Source organism: Callithrix jacchus, chromosome 13, assembly GCF_049354715.1.
Source record: "Callithrix jacchus isolate 240 chromosome 13, calJac240_pri, whole genome shotgun sequence".
Classification (NCBI taxonomy): Eukaryota; Metazoa; Chordata; class Mammalia; order Primates; family Cebidae; genus Callithrix; species Callithrix jacchus.
In genome coordinates, this window is record NC_133514.1 from 113,743,715 (window position 1) to 113,765,468 (window position 21,754).

At 37.7% G+C, this 21,754-nt stretch overlaps 1 long non-coding RNA gene across 13 annotated transcripts in view; it reads left to right on the forward strand.

Annotated features, from left to right (window-relative positions):
- The window catches only part of LOC108587907 (uncharacterized), a 651,298-nt gene extending 637,724 nt beyond the window's left edge, over window positions 1-13,574 (forward strand). For all 13 annotated transcript variants that reach the window (XR_013525356.1, XR_013525361.1, XR_013525359.1 and 10 more), the window contains 3 exons: window positions 3,655-3,792; window positions 7,311-7,403; window positions 8,128-13,574. This is a non-coding gene — a long non-coding RNA (uncharacterized LOC108587907). The remainder of the gene's footprint in view (window positions 1-3,654; window positions 3,793-7,310; window positions 7,404-8,127) is intronic.
- The last annotated feature ends 8,180 nt before the right edge of the window (window positions 13,575-21,754 follow it).

The window sequence follows — 21,754 nt, forward strand, 5'->3', positions numbered from 1 at the left end:
ATAGGATTGACATTTGAATTTGAATTTTTAATGTTGGGCCATAGAAAAGCACAGAATGACTACCAGCTTAAACATGCCAACATACTTCCTGCTTTTAGGTAACCTTGAGAGCTGGAATAACTCCTGGAATTTAGAGCAGTGGACAAGCTGAGAACTGTTATTTTCTAATGGGAGCATTTTTCTTTTAATTTATCCTTTTAAAAATCTGCAAGATATGATGGCGTCTTAAAGCCAACTATCAACTGAAATAAATTTAATTTGTTTTAGTTCCTTTGCTAAAAATAAATTGATTCCTTAAGTCAATTATGTGCGTTGATTAGGAGATAATAGCAAAAGCATTTCTTCCCTTGAACACTCCATTGTCAGTTATTGTTATGTGTTGTATCAGAATGGTCTGAAAATAATTAGTTCTGTCACAAGGGGCTCCTTCTTACCGTCTTGCTTCCCCACCTGATGTATGAGAGGAGACAGGGGTTAAAGGAGACCACCAGCTTGGGTCTCTCTCACATATTTTTGCTTCAGTTCTGCTTGGAAGTGGTAATCCATGCCTGCCTCTAGGTGACCAACCCCCAAGGAATGTATGTTATGCCTGGTATAACAGCAGGACAAAATAACTCACTTTACTTCTTTTTGATTAACTTATTTTGGGATTTTCCTATACCCTCTACACATAAGGATAATATATTTCATTGGACATGTATAATTTACTGAGCTTTGCTATTACTATGAAACCTAATTATTACCGAAGAAGAAGGATTGCTGCCATAAATACTCTCATGCTAATCTTATTTCAGGCTAGCATTTCAGGTACTGTGCCAGGTGTAATACATTCTTCAGGTGCAAGGTAGGAGGAAATATTTTCTGATGTGAGACGCTTACACAGCCAGTGAAACTCAGGAAGCAGATTGTGGCATTTTTGTGTTTGCTGTTTCTTTTGATGTGTCTGGTTATTTCTTTTGATTTGTCTTATTACTCATAGATTAGCGAATAGATAATGAAAAGTTTGAGTAACAAGAATAGTTGCATATTTATTAAATAAAAGGATGGGTGTGGTGATTTAAAAATACATGTTGAATATTGGGATTTTGAAACCAATAGTTTGAAGAATTGTGCAGCTAAGAAGAGCTGAAAAGTATAGTTATGTTTACAAGCAGAGATTGAAATACATCGTATGTTTAGAAGTATCTTAATCAATATTTTAAAATATGCTTTGTAAGTTCTTTATTTGTTTGACTGTGCTGTTACCAGCATGTGTAGTTGTATAGATTATTGTACCTTCCTGGAAATGTTAGAGTACTTTGTTCTTTATACTTTTAATTGCAGCAATTTAAGTATGTCTATGTTATATATCGCTGCTTTTTAATCATATGTATTAATTGGAACAACCCAGGAATAAAATGTTCTGTAGGACTTAGAATGTACACATATGCTCAAGAGGAACTAAAGGAACAGAACCCTGCATATATTTCCTCCAGCTTCTTATAAAGCAAAGCTTCAATTTGGCAGTACTCATTGCCCTCTAGTTGCCCCTATGAAATATTAAATAGTAGTTGTTTTTTTTTTTTTTTCTGTTTTTCTTTGGAGTCTTGCTCTGTTGCCCAGGCTGGAGTACAGTGGCATGATCTCGGCTCACTGCAACATCTACCTCTTGAGTTCAAGCAATTCTCCTGCCTCAACCTCCCGAGTATCTGGGATTTGAGGCATGCACCACCATGCCTTGTTAATTTTTGCTGACCGTGTTGGCCAGGATCTCATGATCCATCCACCTTGGCCTCCCAAAGTACTGGGATTACAGGCATGAGCCACCACCCCCAGCCAGTGTTTTTTTTTTTTTGTTGTTGTTGTTATTAATGAAATGTTTGATTATAGGAAGAAATTTATTCCACTTTACATTGTTTACTGTATTCTTCTTCATTGTCCCAAAGCAGAAAGTTTGTGCTTCATGTACATTGTAATTATGGATGTCTATATGTTTTTATTCCAAATTTTTTTTTTTTTTGAGAGGGAGTCTTGCTCTGTCACTAGGCTGGAGTGTAGTGGTGCAATCTTGGCTCACTACAGCCTCCACCTCCTAGGTTCAAGCAATTCTTCTGCCTCAGCCTCCTGAGTAGCTGGGACCACAGACGCATGCCAACATGCCTGGCTAATTTTTGAATTTTTAGTAGAGACAGGATTTCACCATGGCCAGGATGGTCTCAATCTCTTGACCTCATGATCCGTCTGCCTTGGCCTCCCAAAGTGCTGGGATTGCAGGCGTGAGCCACCATGCCCAGCCTATTCCAAAACTTTTCTAGGAAAACAGGTAACTATTTCTTCTAGCATTAACTCAGACAAAATTGGGAGCAAGTGATACATACCCATTTAAAAACCAAACTGAAAATGGTGTTTTACCTCTTCCCAAAAAATCAAACAGAGGGAAGCAGAATAGAGCCTCTTCTGACGGAACTAATCCCTGAGAGTAAGAAAACACCTGTCTATACAGCCAACTACTTACCAATTTATGCAGAATAAGATTCTGAGTTTTAAGCTTACCTAAATCATAGAATAATCTTAAATAATGAGAGACAGCTTTCTAGACCTCCATTGCTAAGTTATCAGCTTTGGCTTTGATACAACATTTCTTGTTACAAAGGCAGTATTAAGAGGATTTTTGACTTGGAAAAAAAAAATATATATATATATATATATGTGTGTGTGTGTGTGTGTGTGTTTTTCAAATATATGTATGTGGTTATGTAGATTATTGTGGTTGTATAGATATGTGTGTGTGTGTATGTGTATATATATATATTTGTGTATATACAACAAATATATATATTTGTTGGAGGGGATAAAGAGGCTATGTAACTTCCACATTAAAACAGATTATGGGCGTAAGTGACCCAAACTGGGGCTTTGCTTTTAAAAATAAATGAAGAAATAATTGGTTGTGAAGAGAATGGTAGAAGTGAAGGAGAACAAAGCTCTGTTTCCAATTTGTTTCTGAGCACTGGTACATCCATTATTTTTGGACTAATCGAAGATGATCCATTATAATGGAAGAGTAGAGTTTAAGTTCTTCAGAACCATGCCTGAAGAAACCCAAGGCAGACTGCATTGAAATGGCCCAGACTGGGCTGGATGGGGGACATTTTGTACAGAGATCAGGATGTGCCAAAGACTAGTTTTTCCACCAATTTCTGAGCCACATAGTTGTTCTCTTTCCCCAGACTTGTAGAGGATTTTGTGCTCATACACAACTGAGATTGTGAGACTATATGATGAGAAATAATGTGACTTAGAAAAGTAAAATAATGTAGTATTTCTGTCTCCTTAGTGTTTGGCAGGGTAAAATAAATACCAATTAAAACTTCTATTAGGGTTTGATCGGAGAACTATTACTCTATGAATGACATACAATAAGCAATTTATTTTAGGAATTAGATGTTATGTGATTGTGCACTGACTGGTTAAGAAGTCTGTGCAAAGTGATTGACCTTGTATCTGACTGTAAAGCTGTTACAGGTAATAGGTGACAGGTTACAGGTAAGCCAGGCTGGCAGCTGGGACATACAGTGAGGCCTAATAAAACCCACACACTGACACCTTAAGATGAATTAAAACTGATAAGAACAAACTGGAACTTAGATTTGTTTCTCACCATCTCCAACCCAGGTGATGTGGATGAGCTACAGGAGAAGCTGGCAGCTTTCCCCACAGTGCTGGACACACACAGGCTCAGGACTCAGAAGGGAAGAAAGGTCCCATGGGGGTGAAAGTGCTGCAGGCCTGGGTGAAGTCCACAGAAACAAGGTCAGTGGGCGGGATGTCTGTGAGCTGTTCTAGGGTACAACCCTCTACACTGAACCTCAATGAGTAAAACCAACATTGTTTGACAAGCAGAGCCCCAGGCAAAAATGTTGCTAGTGGATTACCAGAAGTAATAGAGAGAAGGACCACTCTTTGTTTCAACCCCTTAATACTAGGTCCACAGACTGTGGCTATGGGGGAAACACTGTACCGCTGTTGCTGACTTAGAACGTGCTCTATTTCCTGGACAGCATTATTCCAGGCTCACAAAATGTTTCCACTAGCTAGTGTGGTAACCAAGTCTTTAGAATTCCATTCCACTAATATATCAGGCCAGTGACATCAAGGTGATTGATCGGAAACATAAGACCAATGAAAATTTCATTTGCCAAAAAATTAGGTCCTTGGTCAGAAGCAATGCTATGTGGAATATCAAGATAAAGGCATTCTGTAATTTCATGGATGAAAGTTTTAGCAGAGCCGTATGGCTAGAAGAGGAGGAAAATCCACATTCAGAGAAAGTATCTATGTTAGTGAAAGCAAAGATTTGCCCCTTTGTTGGGGTCCGGCACGTCTCCTGGGCGGCTACCGACCTGTGGGAGTCCCCGAGACCACCGACATAGATGTCTTGTTCAACCTGAGGGAGAGAGTGCACGGAAGTGAAAGAAAATAGTAAAGCGGAGTCTGGAGGTCTGCGTATCTTATGGTCAAAACGCAGCAAATTTATTCTTGTGGGTTACAGCTTTTATACCTTTTTTCTTGTTACATTTACTTTATCTCAGCAGAAAAAAGGGGTAAACAGAAAGGAAATAGAAACTCCGTAAAAATAGTTATCAGGGGCTTGTGATAACCGCTCACAAAGCAATTTAAGGGGGCTTGTGATAATAGTTTACAAAGCAGTTTGTTTTTCAAAGATACACAGTGCAAACAAACAATGGCGCCTTTCAGGTGGCTTGTTAATCCTGTTTTCCATCAGGAGTTAGATCAAAGGCTTAGCTCCAGGGAAAATATGGGCAGGGGTCTCTTGTCCCTCTTAGGCATCTCAATTGTAGCAAGTTTATTGCTTACACAGAGACTGATGGGGGCATGAAAGCAGACAGCTCAATGTCCTCATAAACCGCAGACCTTTGCTTTGTATTCTGTTTTTGCCTCAGTGACTCAGCCCGTGGTCTTTGTCTCAGCTTGACAGCCCTTGAGAGGGGGGAGTGCAGATAGGTCCAGCAGCCAAGATGGGGCGAGTCACGCTAACTGTCTCAAGCCCTTGGTGCAAACACTGCACACCCTTTTCATGATGGAAATAGTCCACTATAATCAACCTGCTTCCAGAGACTGGCTGAACCCCTCCCCAAACCCCTTCCCATGGGAAATGTTGTTTCATTGGGACTCAGTGGTGTCTGAATGGTAAGTTAGGTTTCAATACTGGCTGCAACTAGATTGGCTGGGTGAGTGAAGTCCGTGTTGCTGAATCAATGTTATTTCCCTACCCATCACACAATGGCCACTTTTATAACAATCCTATTGGGCCAGGATGGGGATTATTACAGAAACAACAAAAACTGGTGTCAAAAAAATATGTCATCTGGCTGGACATGGTGTCTCACACCTGTAATCCCAGCACTTTGGGAGGCTGAGAGGGGTGGATCACCTGAGGTCAGGAGTTTGAGACCAGCCTGGCCAACATGGTGAAACTCCATCTCTACTAAAAATACAAAAATTAGCCAGGTATGGTGGCAGGCACCTATAATCCCAGCTACTTGGGAGGCTGAGGCATGAGAATCACTTGAATTAAGGAGGCAGAGGTTGCAGTGAGCTGAGATCACACCATTGCAGTCCAGCCTCAGTGACAGAATAAGACTACTTTTCAAAAAAAAATCATCTGGTCCTTTTGAATATTATGCTGCTCCTCCGTTCAGATTTCTCCTTGGTAAGAATTTGCATAGGGCACAAATATATTGAGATTCCCTTTCAATTCAAAGAGTTCTATTCTCATCCTTCTTTCCCAGGCCTTCTTGTTAATAATTTTCTGATAGTAATTTTCAATTCCCTTTTCACCCATTACCAAACTGTTAGCCACTGCATGAGTGTCCATTGTCCATGGTTCCTTTGCCAATGCCTTCTTGAAGGCAAAGTGAATGACCAGGTATGCACCAGGTGCTGTCCACCAGGAAGTGTCCTGTACTGAGCATTGCCTGGAGTGGTGCTGTAGCACTTCAGCTTTCTACTTGCAGGTTCTGTAAGTACATTGTGTTGCATTTTCTGCAAACAGGCTCAATTTTTCTTCACTTGTAAACTGTTTATATAGTTCTTTACTTACAGACGGCAACAGGCATACAGGTCATGGGCATATGAACAAGGTACTCATGCAACTTACTTGTATCTTTAGGAGAAGCTAGAAATGGATTAGCACATTATGCTTTCATTTGATAAGGAGTCTGGGGTCTTTTTCTATGGAGCTGAAAAAGACTTGGTCCAAGATTCTGAAAATATGTGTAGTGAGACAGAGCAGGAGTCGGAGTAGCTGTGGCCCATGCCAGCAAGGTGAAATAGCAGTTCTGTGACAATGATATGAGCACTTTACAGATCTTCACAACATTAAAAAGTTACTTTGTATGTTTACTATGTTTTATTTCTTTGGCATATTACAGGTAAGTTGCTGCATTCGTTTCTTTCTAAATATTTTCTTTCTGCACTGTCTTTATAAAACCATTTTCACTTTCTAAGAAGAGGCTGATATTATACGTATCACAGACGCCAGCTGCCATGCTGTTATACTGGTAGGTTGCTAGACCCAGTGCTCTATAGAATGTTATTGACAACAAAATACCACACCGTGTCTCCCGAAAGATGAGTGCTACTTTTCCTCTAGCCGAAAGCAAAGAGGAGGGATTTGATTTCCAGAAATAAGATCTGAAGTCCTGAACAGAATAAATTTCTCTAAGGCAATAGATATTGCAGTAAGTTTCTGCCATAACGAATGCCAAGATAGGTTATCTTCCATGTGCTTAAAGTGTATGAGGCTGCCTGTCAGACTCTTGTCAACAGTAAATGGGTTCTCACTGCCCTTTAATGCAGACAGTAAACCAAACGCCTGCTTGCCATACCCAAAGAATTTCACCTCTGAAAGGAACAATAAGAATTTTCAACCTCAAACCTCTCACTTTCAGTTGGAAAACTGAGACTCATCAAAGTGAAATAGTTTGCTCATCAAAGTGCAATGCTGTGCCCACCAGGCTGAATTCAAGGTAACTTCTATTTCACAGAATGAGTTATGCCCCATTCCATTGATTCTATTGGCACAATGAGAAATAAAAGAAAAACCAGTTTTGGAAGGTGGATAGGATGGAAATTACCAATCATCTTTCTTTGTTTTGGAGAGTAATAACAGCATTTTGTAGATCTTTGATAGTTAAGCAGGGTCATTGGATTTGTTCTGGCTGATAGATTGTGAAAGGATGGGACTTGCAGCCCATGCAGACTGAACAGTAAATGGCTTCTCTAGCTTCTTTCTTCTCCTGCCGCAGTGACCTTGGAAACATCCTGCTGAGATGGAGAAACTATGACTCATTGTGTCTGCATCCCTGAGCTTTCACCTGGAAGAGGCACCAACCTTGTGTGTGAGTAAAAGCTAAATATCTGTTTTGTTATACCACTGAGATTTGAGGGTTTGATTATTTGTTATAGCACCATACACTATTTTACCCTGACTAATATATTTTAAAGTATGCTTATATTAAAAAAGTGATTTATAGAGGCTAGGCAGAAGGACTAATGAAGAGCTGCCAGTGTTCTAATTTTGTCAATGATCAGCTTATGCTGAAGGCATTAAGTGCTCTAGGCACAGGAAGTGTGTCTCCAATTATAGCATATGTTGGATGGAGCATATTTACTTATTGAATATTTATTTAGAATATGCTGGAGACTTTATAGAAAAGTGAATATGAAATAATGAAACCTTAGATTTTGTAAATGCTGAAATGTGTAATTTTAATTCTACTTATTAAAGTTAACTCTATTATAAATGTGGCTAAATTATATACCTTCTGCTTCTGGACATCACTAGTCCCGAATATCCCATCTTTTTTTCCAGATTTCAGCACAGTATAAGTCTGATGATTCCCTTTGGAATCTTACATTTGGGGATGGACCTACTATGAGTATCACAAGTAAATTCTCTAATAAAATAATCAGTGCTTACACTATAGGAATAATCTGCTTGGTTGAGAATCATTAGAGCCTACCAATCTGTGACTATTATTTTTACTTATTTAGAGGACCTTAATGAATGCAAATGTGTACTTTACTAAGTATAAAAGTAAAAGCCTTTTTCTTATGCTTCAGGGGTAAGTCTGCAGACTTTCATTGTCGAAGATATATTTCACTCCGAATAGTGAATCAGAGTGAGGTGAAACATCTGGCTAATAAAACGTCTCAAACCTCAAACCACTTTAGATATCTGGAAATCATCTTTTCCACACATTTATTATAAAACACATAGAGATGCAGAAAAAAATGGCACTCCATGTTGAAGATGGAAAGTAAGTGACATTGCTGTAAAATCCTCGGATTTCTTTTGTGTAGATGTGGACTGTGATTGCCAGTATATGGTGCATAAAGTTGCTGGTCATTGTGTAAATTTAAAATACGGCAGTTAGGCCTGTAATCATCTCCCATACGTGATGGCAAGCCAGGAGGTGGCAGGCCCATGCTTGTTCCTTTCCTCTCTCTGCTCAGCCAGCATAGTCTGTGCTGTTCAGCCTCATGCTGGTCAACAAATGGTCACTTTGTGGTGCTCCAGTTCCAACCCTCAGCTGTGTTGCACGCAGGAAGAAAGACAAGAGCTAAACTGCAGCCAGCAGAGTGTGCCCACTTTGAGAGAGCTTGTCCAGAAGCTGGGGAGGGTGGCATCACGCCTTCTATTTACATCGGACCACCGCTCCCAGCAGTAGCTCCAGCTACAGAGCCTCTTGCTTTCCTCCTTCCTTGTCCTCCTCTGTGTGTGTGTGTGTGTGTGTGTGTGTGTGTGTGTGTATAAAATACTGTATTATCTCATATATTTTTCTGAGTGTATTGGTACCCTGAATGATATTTGTTGGTAGGAAAACAGGAAAGTGTGGACATTTGTGGGCAGCCGACTTTACCAGTTGGGCGTAGACTACCGAAAGATTATCAGTACAATTTATGCTCAAAAAAGTAGTGTGCATGTCTCCGTTACTGTATCTCAAACACCTAGGAGAATACCTGGCTTACAGTTAATACTAAGGACATATATTTGAAGAAAGAAAGAGTTGGTGAATGTATACTCGTTTTAAGGTAGAGTGCTTTCAGCTTCGAACAAAGCCTAATTCCCTTTTCCTTCATTGTTCCTCTATTTCTTTGGGGGCAAAACCATATTGTATTGATGGATGATGGCTGGTGCTTTCACTGGAGGTGCGTGTGGGAGGTACACATCCAGACACGCTTACTCTCTTCGAGTGTGTGATCTGGGGATGAATGTTTCTGTATCAAAATCTGAACTGAAACTGACTCCTTTCCCTTTGGAGTTTAAATTGTTTCAACCACAGAGAGGAGTTGAATATTAACAAGTTAACTACGTTTATCTGCCAGAAAAATTAAATATCAGTACAGAAAATAAGCTTAGAGTTCACTTAAGCTGCAGTAACAGTTTAAAAAGGCATTTCAGTTTAGCGATCATGTATTTTGGATTACCTGGAAATTTCTGTTTGTTGCATTTGAAGTAGTTTAAGGATTCCTGTCTTAAGAGTCCTGGTTGGCATGATGTTAGGTGCTCATGCTACTCCAAGAGGGCCTGCTGATATTTACAGAATCACAAAAGTAATCCATGACCTTTGATTCTTGGTATAATGATCTTCCCTCTATATTGTACTGACTGATTGTGCATGAAAATAATCTTCAAAGTTTTCCTCTTTTTTTTTAATTCCAATTGCTTGGGGCATGCTTCCATAAGAATCTGGTTCAGTGTCTGGCTGGGGCATTTCCAACAAGAATCCTGAGTGATTCTACTGCAGGTGATACTGAGATCACAAACTGAAAAACACTAAAATAAATGAAACGAAGCTTAAATTCTACAGCCCACAGAAGAGCTCATGGAAATTCTTATCAAGTTGAAACCTAGAGAAAAATTTACTGCATGAAGCTAATGACAAGTGTTTTCCTCATTAAAAAATCAAAAGCACAACATTTAAGTATGAATTATCCTGCTAATTCTCACCACGGTAGTGCACACGCCTAATCTACATCATTAAAACATACATTTTATAATCTCTTTGCCACTTTCATGGATAATTGATGTAATCGAATTGAGGTGGAATTGGATTTTTCACTACAGAATACCAACTGTGGCTGCTGTCCAGGGGAGAACGCTGTTCCAAGTACCCAACATTGGCTGCTTTAGTTCATGTAACATTTAATTGGCTGCTGAAAAATAAATTGCAATTAGCATTGACCAGCTTTTAAATATCTACCTTACATTGCAGTTTTTTTCTTTTTATTTTACTGCAAAAGAAAAAAAAATAGAATGCTTAAGAATAGAAACACCTTGGTTTATTTGAAAGTAATACAGACATGCTGGGCCAGAATCATGCTAGTTGCTTTAAATATATTTTATCCAATTTTCAGACTAATGTCATGGGAGATACTCTCTCCATCATATAAAATAGAAGCTTGAAACTCAGGCAGATAAAATAATATGTCTGAGACCCCATTGAAAGTCAGAATTGGAAACCAAGACTACCTTTGGCAAAATGTGATCTTCTCAACACATATGGTCTCTCTCTATCTTTGACTTCTCTTTCTCTGTTTCAATAAATTTCTAACCTATTTCTCCATCCATCCATCCAACCATCCATCCATCCAACCATCCATCCATCCATCCATCCATCCATCCATCCATCCATCCATCCCAAAGGCTACCTACCATACAATTACTATCTACATTCCTAACTCTGCCTACCATACAATTATTTGGCATTATCCGTTAATTGGCAATAGGGTTGCTAGCAGGTGTCCTGACATTTTCCTATAATAAAAGTTCTATAAAGAGTAATAGACTTTTAAGGTGACAAGTTTATTTTCAAGAATGATAAAAATCTTTCCCATCATATGTGAGGAAATTTAGGCCCAGGGAAATTAAGCAACTTCTTTGCACAGGCATATTAAGTTATTGGCAGAGATTAAATATAATTAAGTCTTTTTGACTCATAATTCATTTTTCCAGCTGGAACTTTACGTTAAAGACTACTAGTTAAATATTGAATAAGCTCTAGTATAACATTTCTAGGTAACCAAAAGAGGGAGGAAAATCTATTCATAGAGTCAATTTGTTTTATAAGTTAATTTAAAGACTGATTTAAAAAATCATGTGTACTTACAAATTCCAGGATTAATATCTTTCTTTCTAGAGACTGATGCTGCTGTGTAGAACACAAGGCTGCATTTCTGAATGAAATTAGCCCATTTATAAGGTTTGCCTTCAATGGATTCTGCTAAACCCATGGTGTTGGCCAGATGCAGTGGCTCATGCCTGTAATCCTGGTACTTTGAGAGGCTGAGGAGGGATGATCACTTGAACCCCGGAGCTGAAGATCAGCCTGGGTAACATAGGGAGACCTCTTTGCTACAAAATAACAATAACAGAAATAATAATTTTAAAAGTAAGTAAAATAAAACCAAGATTTCTCTAGTGTTAGATTTGGATAAACCAACCCAAATAATATCTAGCAGTTCTCAGAGCTGCAACAATAGATAAACCATTTACATGGTGTGTTATAGACGATTCTTAAAATTTTCAAATGTCAGTACTGAATGGCAGGGAGTAGGAATAATATTTGTCAGAGCATCTACTAGTGCCAGTCAACATGAAAATGCTTACATGTAATATTGATGCCAATCCTTACAACCGTTCTCTAATTAAATAGATAACTTAGAAATTATAAAAATATTTTGTTACTTCTTTGAAATTAGTGTTGTCATTTTATCAGTTTTCAAACTAAGATTCAGAAGTGGTAACTTCCTTAAGATCACATAAAGAGGATTACATGAAATGCATTACCTGAAAAAAAAATGTACTTCATTCTAATATGAATCACAACATAGTAGAATACGGCAGAAAACATACTTATAACACAACACAGCATGTCTGGAAAATATGAATGTCACGGTTCAGGTTGCAGTTAATAATTGACTTAGACTAGTTTCACAGATAGTAAAATGGTTACATTAACAATTTTAAAATGATAGATATGTTTTTGTTTCTTCCAGAAAATACTTCTCTGATTAAAATATTCAACTATATTCAAAATTCAAATATTTACCAAACTTCTAAAATATCCTACTGTGTTTAGCAATATAATAACTGCTGTTGGCTTTAAAAAAGAATCATAAGACTAAGGACGTTGAGGTTGAAAAATCAGTGAAATCATCCCTACTGATTTTTTTTTTTTACTCTTAAAAAGGTTCAGAAAACTGACTTTATACTGCTATGTTTTAAACACCATCTCTTAGTGAAAGCTTGTCTCCTTCAGTGGTCTCAAACAAAGCAGCATATAGATGAGGTGTGGAGGCAGATTGCCTCGGTTCAGATCCCAGTTCTGCCACTGTTAGCACCTACCTTTTATGTTTGTTGGCATTAAATGATTTTAATCATGAAATACTTAACATGTTGCATAAGAAATTACCTAGCATGTAAATATAAAACAACAGTACTAATTATTAGTCAACAAAAACTTGATAATTGCAAGTTCCGAGGCTTTTTTTTTTTTTCTGGTGGAAAGGGGAGATTTTAATAAGTAAGGATGGTAAGGAAAACATCCCTTTTATTTTTGTGGTAATGTGTAATCGTTTCCTAATTAAAATGAGTGTTTATCATCAGACACCCACTGGTCAGACAAACCACAGAGTAATAAGAAAATTGCTGAGTGATGTAGGAAAGTTAACTGGCCCCTCTGCCTTGAAACAAATACAACATTGGACATTGGAGAGGGCCAGAGAGACCATCTTCCCATCTCAGCATAGGAACCTAACCCAAGAAATAGTTTACTATTCTAGACAGAGAATCCATCACCTCCCCCGAAAACTTACTCTAACATTTAATCCTCTGACTGTGGGAGTCAAAATTTAATTTAGAAACAGAAATTTAATTTAAGTCTATGAAAGAGAATGTCATATTTTTTTTGTCTCAAACTCAGCAATTGTGAGATCAATGTTTTATGAATACAGGGTTCTAATTTATAATTTCACAATTATAATTTGTAATTATAATTTCAATTAAGTAGTATTAAAGTAGGGTGGTATTATCAATATTTAATATAGTTTTTGAAAAATTACCACATTTATAACTGATTTATTTAGACAATATTTATCATGTATCTACTATACATCAAGTACTATGGTGTCCTGTTTATACCTTGTCTAATTCTCTGGAGGCTATAACTTTTGTCATTTCTTTATTTTTAACCCCCCCAGTGATTAACTCCATAAATATTAATATACCAGTGTTTGTTAAATTACAAAATTTAGATGTCATATAATGTTTACCATCACAAAATATAAAAATTTAACTCAGTTTACTGATGAAAAGATACAGTCCTCATCTGTCAGGTGACAAGGCATTATTTGATATTTACAAATTTCATATTGAGTGGACTTTATAATTATAAATAGATATTATAATTTGGATATAAAATTCTATTTAGTTTTTAAAGAATTAAAATGATTTGGATTATGTGTTTTTGTCCTATGAAAATAAACAATATGCTGTGGAATCACAAGCTATTTGTAAATATCTGGACAATTTTGTTTCCTGTCTCAGTGCATTTGTAATTTCACAAGTTCATATTTGCACTCTCCACATCACTTCTGCTTTTTTTTTTATGTCCGATTTTTGTCAATTCTTTCTTCACAGAGCTCTTCTAATTCCTATACACTTTTCCTGTTTTTGTTTTTTGTTTTTTTGTGGGTAGAGTGAAGAGGGATTGCAACTCTATTATCTGATTTGCTCAACATGAAAATAAACTATCCATCTCACAATAAAATTATATTATTGGTCTTTTTTGCCTTAGTTTTTTGTTTTAAAGTTATAGATGTATGCAATCTATTTTTCCCCATTTTTGAGCATTTTCTTTAACAATTCAACAACATTTGTTAACTCCATAAGTTTTACAATGTACTCCAGGTCAGTGGCTGGAAAATGCTGGTCTCTAAATCAGTGCTAGCCTGGGTTTGCAGGATTATGGGATACTGAAATAAAAATGTACATTTCCTATCACCACACATAATGTTGATATTCAGTATATTTACAGGGGGGCCATGGTGCAGTATTGTTACTATAGATTTAATGAGGGTAATAACTGCAATTTATAAAAGTAAAAATCATGAAGTGTTTCTGTTAGAAGACAGCCATCTTCCTGCCTCAGTCCTGTGCACATCTTACCTTATTCATTAGGGACCACAATTATTACTGTCATTTTAGGTTTTTTACTTCTCCTGGTCATTACTTTCATGATTATTAATAACATATTTGTGTCACGCTTTGCTAAAATTAGCTAACTTAAACTTTTACCTGATCATGAGATATTATTTGATAAAAGAATGACTTTACCTTCCAGAATCATGCTCCTTGTTTATTATGGAAATCTACCTGTAACCATTTTTTTTCACATGGTTGGAATTGTATTTCTTCCAACTTGAGCTCCAGGAAACTCCAATAACTATTTATAGATTTTTGTGGCATGATTGAAGATTCCAGCCTAAGGACGGAGTGAATTCTGTGGAAAGCTGAGTAGAAATATAGAAAGAAAATAGCCTGTTGCGATACGACTTGAGCCAAACAATCATCACTCAGTAACCTGAAGTTCCACTTCAGACTTTGTTTATGAGCCCTTAAGTTGAAAGCGGCCTAAGAATCCCATTGACTTCTCTTTGGATAAACTTAGAAATGGATCTATCTGATCTGAAAGCTTAAAGCCTACATTTGTTTTATCTGAGTTCCTTCCTCAGGAAAGTACATTCAGGCCTCTCAAAAATGTATCAAATAACTGAAACTCAGCAGATTACTACCACCAGACAATGCATTGTGGACCCCTCCTTCATCATGATTGCTTTCATGCCACTCCCTAGTTCCTATTTTCTTGTACATTGTTACATGTCTTCACTGCCGTATAAACCCCTGGTTTTAATCAGGCAGATGGATTTGGGACTGAGTTCCCATCTCCTCAGCTGCCACACCCCATTAATGCCTTCTTCCTTGGCAATACTTGTCTTCTCAGTTACTGGCTTTCTGTGCAGTGGGCAGCAGGACCTAGACCCTGGTGTTTCAGTAGCAACATTGTACTTATTTTTCAGTTTGAATTGGCTTTCTGAATTAGTTACAAGGTGGTCAAATTGAATGACTTCATATTGAACTTTATTCCATTTTTAAATAAAATTCTAGAAAATGCAAACTAATCCATGGTTAAAGAAAGCAGATCAATGGAAACCTAGGAATGTGGTTAGGGGGGATATGAGGAGGGAGTAGGATAGAAAGATTATAAAGAGTTTAGAAAAAAACTTTTGGAAGTGATTTACATCTTCATTACCTTCATTGTGCTTGTGGATTAATGTCTGTACATATATATATCAAAATGCACCTGAAATATGTGCTTTATTGTACATTAATAATATATCAATAAAGCAGTAAATAATTAACACATTAATTTGAAATTTTCCCATTTCCACCTTACCTTGAAAAATAATATGGAAATATTATACTTGCAAAGTGATAGAGACGTTATTAAGTCACATTTAAATTTTTCAAGAGTTTTCCAATTTTATTAGAAAATATTGATTAATAACTTTTTTATTTAATTCCTAGCAATTGATAGGATTTTTAAATTTGGCATCTCATTTGTCAAAGTATTTGGCATTCTGTGCTCATATTACAGTGAAATATGTAATATGATTATGTGGACTTCCACACAGTAAATGGGATTTGGGCAAATGGTAATTAATCCAAACTATGTGGATTTTATTTCTCCCTTTGGTGTTAATTCAATGCATTGAATCTTGTTGAAACTTTAAAAAGGAAGAATGAACTTTTATTAAGAGACTTGGCCATAAACCTGGCTTCCATTCTGTAAGTAATCATTGATGTAATCTTTTGCCTGAATGTCATTCTTAAGCTTCTTGTGACTTTTACTGAGTTTATATTGAAAAACGTAGGCTACACGTTGACATTAATGTGAGTCGTGTACTCAAGACTAAATCCTTTTTCTTTTAATGCCGCCCCTAGTTCTATTGCCTAAAACCAAAAGGAAATATAAATCTTGCCCTGTTCTGTCTTTTATTCTCCTTAAAAGGTAATATTTATTTCTTCATTTCCTGCTGTATTTGTTCTTTGTAATTCACGTTAATTTTTCTGGTTCCACATCAAGATGCCTTATATTCATAAACTTGAATTTTACTCCTCACTTATTCAAACACTAAGAACAAGTTGTCATCATAAAAATTTTATTTTGCCTTTTTTCTGAGTTATTCTTGTTTATCATTTTAAATTTATGCATCTTTATTTTTCCGAGCCCCTGTTTTTATTGCTGGCTCATCCCATTCAATACCACCACCTCACAATGCCTCCTTATTTTCACAGTATGATATGCAAAACTTAAACTCATGACAGATGTTGTAAATTTGCGTAATTTGATTTGGGGAAAGAAATTGGGTCATTTATCTTAGTAAATTCAAAACATGGTTTCAGATACATCTTTTTTTCTGTAAACATTAAACGTTGAGACAAGCCCTGATGCCTTAGCTTTTTAAAATTTTCCCTATGACTCTACTACTGCATGATTAGAGAGGTTTTCTGTGTTCAATAGTACTGTTCACATTGTTAATATAGATTCTTATTAATTCTACAGGCTTGGTGGTATCTAACAATCGCAGGGAGTGCTGGCGGTAACTCATGAGGTGCACTCATTTTCTTTGCCAAGATTGGCACTGTTTTCATTTATTACTAAATAGTGAATTCCTTAAAATCCATCACAGTTTATAATTATTTATTTATTCATTGCTTTTTCTTAATTCAATATTTATTGATTTGTGTGGAGAGGATGTTGACGATGTGGCATTAAACAAGCGGCTGTGTTCAAATCTTCTAAAAGACTGTTCCTCGAGAATACCTATTTGGAAATGAGTCCCTTACCAAAAGCCTATTAAAGGCTTCAGACATTTTTATAAATTTCACAAATAGAACCAAGATCAGAAATAAATGTCATTAATGATTGGAAGATACAGGTCTGAGTGTGAAGTCTTTATAATTTGTCATGGTTTTGGATGCATGATGACCCCAAGGAGATGTGGTAGCCTTGGGTAAGACTGCATCCCAATCAATCCCCAGAAAAGGTTAGATGTATGAGAGGTCAGATCCAATGCTCCTGGGCTAATGGGTGTCAACAAATAGGAGGCAACTGTGTAAAATATTTTAAGAAATTTATTCTGAGCCAAATGTGAGGACCATAACCCATGACACAGCCCTAGGAGGTCTTGAGAACATGAACCCAAGGTGGTTGGGTTACATTTAGGAGTGCAGAAGTTACAGGTAAAGACATAAATCAATAAATATAAAGTGTACATTGATTCAGCCTGGAAAGCAGGGCTTTTTAAAGTGAAAGGTGGCAGTTGGGTGGAGAGGACTGGGGAGACATCCAGGTTATAGGTGGATTCAAAGATTTCCTAATTGATAAGTTGTTGAAGGGGTTAAGCTCTGCCTGAAGAGCTGAAGAAAATGTTTGTAGTTGAGATAAGTGGTGGTGGAGGAGGAGTCAGGGGATTGTAGAGGCCAAGGTTCTTGTTATGTAGATGAAGCCTCCAGGTAGCAGGCTTCAGAAGAATGGTATCAGACTCCAAAGGGTGCTAGACTTTTAGTTATATCTCTCCTGGAACAGGAAGAGACCTGGAAGGGGAAGAGGATTTTCCACAGAAGAAAGATTTTTCTCACAAGAGACACCTGGGCAGAGCCCTTTCAAATTATGTCAAAGAAATATATTTAAGGGTAAAATATTTTGATTTATTTCAGGGACTTCTAGGTATACCTGCGTCAGGTTGGAATGTGATGTTTCCTGTTTGGTCAATGTTAAGATTTCTGTTTTAATGTTAATGCTGGTCAGTTGTGTCTTAATTCCAAAGGGAGGAGAGTATAATGAGGCATATCTAACCACCCTGTTTTCTATCATAGCCTGACTAGTTTTTCAAGTTTTCTTTGGAATGCACTTGGTCAAGAAGAGGGCTCTATTCAGTCAGTTGGTGGGGGCCTAGAACTTTATTTCTGTTGTACATGGAGAAATGAGATTCTAAGTTGTGGTTGGAAGAATCTGGGTGTTGTATGAATGACAGTTGTCAACCAGTGTGGCTTCTTAGCCTTGGTGCCTACCTGGAATATTTTGTCTTTGTTGCACATGTATAATTTGGAGGATTTATAACTGGTCCTGTGTAATTCTTGAACTGTTCACTAGTTGAGGGTTAGTGAAAAACAATCTTATCCTTTGTGTACTAACTCCATTAGAATATTTAGTAGGTAATTATAATAAATGTGGAAGGCAAGAAACTAATCAAAAGCTATTAGCTCAAGCCTATGTTAAAACATTGCAACATGAAGCGCAGTTCAAAATGACTATATTGTGGGGACCAAGTAGATAAAATATTTTGTAAGATAGAATTACAAAAGGCCAGATGTAACTGCCCAGCAGATTGACCTTGCCCACTGCCTGGATAGAGCTGATTTATCTAGACAGGGGGATGGCAATAGAGAAAGAGTTTAATTCGTGCAAAGCTGACCGTACGTGGGACCAGAGTTTTATTATTACTCAAATCGGTCTCCGTTAAAACCTAGAGATTGAGGTTTTCAAGAATAATATGGTGTGTAGGCGGTCAGAAATTGGCAGTGTTGAATGTTATCAGGTCAGAAATAAAATAATAGGGACTCATAGCTGTCCTCTTGTTCTGAATCAGTTCCTAGGTAGAGGCCACAAGTCCAGGTGAGCCAGTTCATCAAGACCTGATTGGTGCTAACGCAGGAAAAGTTGCAAGACAAACTTCTTGAACATTGAACTGGGAAGGAAGGGGTGATTTATTTAGCTGGGAGCAGGATGGCATAGTTGCCTACCAGCCGAGCTCACCTACAAAGAAAGTCCCTGCCCTTTTAAAGGCTTGCAACTCTACAAATTACATGTGAAAGGGTCTTGACCCATGAAGTAGGTGTGGGGTGGGGGTTTGATCCTGTTTAAGTAAAAACAATGCCTTCTGAGAGATTCCTTCATACCATATCCATGATCTATAGATGGGATTGTGGGTAGCTGTATGGGTCTTATCCTTAGCCTGGCTGGCGACGCCACCTGGTCCCTCCTCTGGTTAGCTTCTAACTTCTCCTTTTGAGATGCAATGTAGAAGAAGCCTGAAGGTGATTAAGGGTCTCCTTCCTCAGTGCCAGCTGATCCATCAAGTGCGGAGTCTGCAAAATACCTGAAGCACTGATCTTGGATTTTACAATGGCGATGTTATCCCCAGGAGCAATTTGGAGAGGTTCAGATTCTTGTACCCTCCAGCTGCATGACTCCTAAATCATAATTTCTAATTCTGTGGCTATTTTGTTAGTCCTGCAAAGGCAGTCTAGACTCTAGGCAAGAGAGGGGGTTTGTTTTGGAAAAGAGCTGTTATTATCTTGGTTTCAAAGTTAAATCATAAACTAAGTTCCTTCCAAAGTTAGTTTAGCCTACACCAGTAATGAATAAGACAACTTGGAGGTTAAAAGCAAGATGGAGGCAGTTGGGACACATCTCTTTCACTGTCTTAATTTTCTCAGTTATAATTTTTGCAAACAGTTTTATTCCAAGTATTATTCACTGTGAAGTTCCAGGAAATTATGGGGAAACAAATTGTTTTGCTCGTGGGATAAGACACAGGAAGAGCAGGGTGTGGCCTTAGGTAAGGAGCTATTGGTTGGTCAATTTGAATTTAGCAAAAAGAGTGGAAAGGAACAGTGGAAACTAAGTTCTTATAAGGATCAGAACAATGTTTTAAGTCCTTCTCTTTGGCCAGCATTTGTGTAAAAGATAACATGCTAAAGACAATTGGCAAAGTCTAGATTTCCATTCATGCCTTCCATGATCTTTAGAGATTGTTGAGTCTTGAGTGCATTCAGCAGCTCCTTATGTGACATATTTCTGTGGTCACTGTAATATTCTATCTGGGGGTGGCTGTTAACAGGAATTTAGGGCTGTTAGTAGGATACAATGTAGAACTTTGAAGCCTAGGAACACAAGAACGAGAATCATTAACAGTCTTTGAAAGGCTGTCCATCCAGCCCACCATTTTACCTGGTTTTAATCTTAAAACAGAGTTCCACCCTCCATCTGGATTCATTGATCCAGACGACCCAGAATGTAGCAGAAGAGCCAGGCTGTCACGGTTTGTTTCCTCTGTGTCTCATTTTGTATCTGATTAGTGAGGTATTCTGAAAACAACAGAGTCGCTTGTAGAAATGAAAGATTAGTATTAAAGGAGGGCATTTCTTGAAGTTTTTAAATCCTTGTCAATTAAAAATCTTGAATTTAAACTCAAAAGACAGGAATAAGACAGCTAGGGAAAGAAGAAGAAGTGTTTGGTGGTCACAGGATGCAAGAGTCAGACTTGGCACCAGCAAATTCAGCTGGTCTGCAGCAACTTGATCCTTGTCTTCTGGAAGGAAAGAATTCAGCCAAGGGAAATAAGGCAGAGGGAGAGGCGGAGGCAAGTTTTAGGGCAGGAGTGAAAGTTTATTAAAAAGCTTTAGAACAGGAATGAACTGAAGTAAAGTACACTTGGAAGAGGCCAAATGGGCAGCCTGAGAGATCCAAGTGCCTTGGCCAACCCTTGACCTGAGATTTTTACACACTGTATGGTTCTGAGGTTTGTGTTTCTTTTCCCTTGATTTTTCCATGGGGCAGGATGTCTGCATGTGCAGTGGACCGCCAGCACTTGAGAGAGGCCGCATGCTCATGTGTTTTCTCAAGTTGTGTGCATGCTCATTTGCGGTGTTTTTCCCTTACCAGTTAAACATTCCAAGGAAAAGGTCATACCTAAGTTAAACTCTGCCATTTTGCCTCTTAGTGCACATGCTGGAGCTCACTCGCCCAACTCCAGCAATCTTATCAGAAAGCTGCTCATCACCAGCTTCAGATGTTTTCTATTTACTGGGATACTGCCTTTCTCTGGCACTGGCTGTGATCAATTATTATTTTAGGGTGACAGTTTAACAACCACCTGAACATCACCTGATCATTGCCTGACATTCCTGTGGGGCAGGAACTCTCCCTTCCAAATCTGTGATGCCTACTCTGACAAAACAGTAAATCTTGGGTAGAAGTTTTCCACCTGTTGCTTAATCAGTGTTCTTTGGAAAACAGTCCCCTTTGTGATATGCCTGCTTCTGAAGAATCCTGAGAGATACTGTGTGATAGCTCCCATTGGTAGGGAGATGTTGGAGATGGATAATGACTTTTAACTGAGAGATGTGAGCCCGAAGCTTCATTCTTTGAGGTTTTACTGTAGTATTTATGATTACTAGTGCCTGATAAAGTCTTTTTTTGTGTTCCAAGAGCATTGAAGTTGATATCATTTTTAGCAAACCACTAAGGTGGGCAGAAGATCATGCAGGATTCTCTTATTTATCTTTGGAATAAGATAAGTGCTGATTATAGACTTGGATATACATCATAAAATCTCTACGGCAATTGCCAATTTTGAAAATTGACAATTGCCGTAGAGATTTTATGCTGAATAAAGAATAATATTTCAATTTCCATTGATGACTTAATAAGGACAGTTGAGTTCTGGAAGATAAACCGTATTTTGCAAACTCCTTAATTATAGTCCCTATAAAGTTGGTACCTCTGTAACTGTGTAAGTAAGTTGGTGTGTCCCCAGTTAAGAATACATAGTCTAG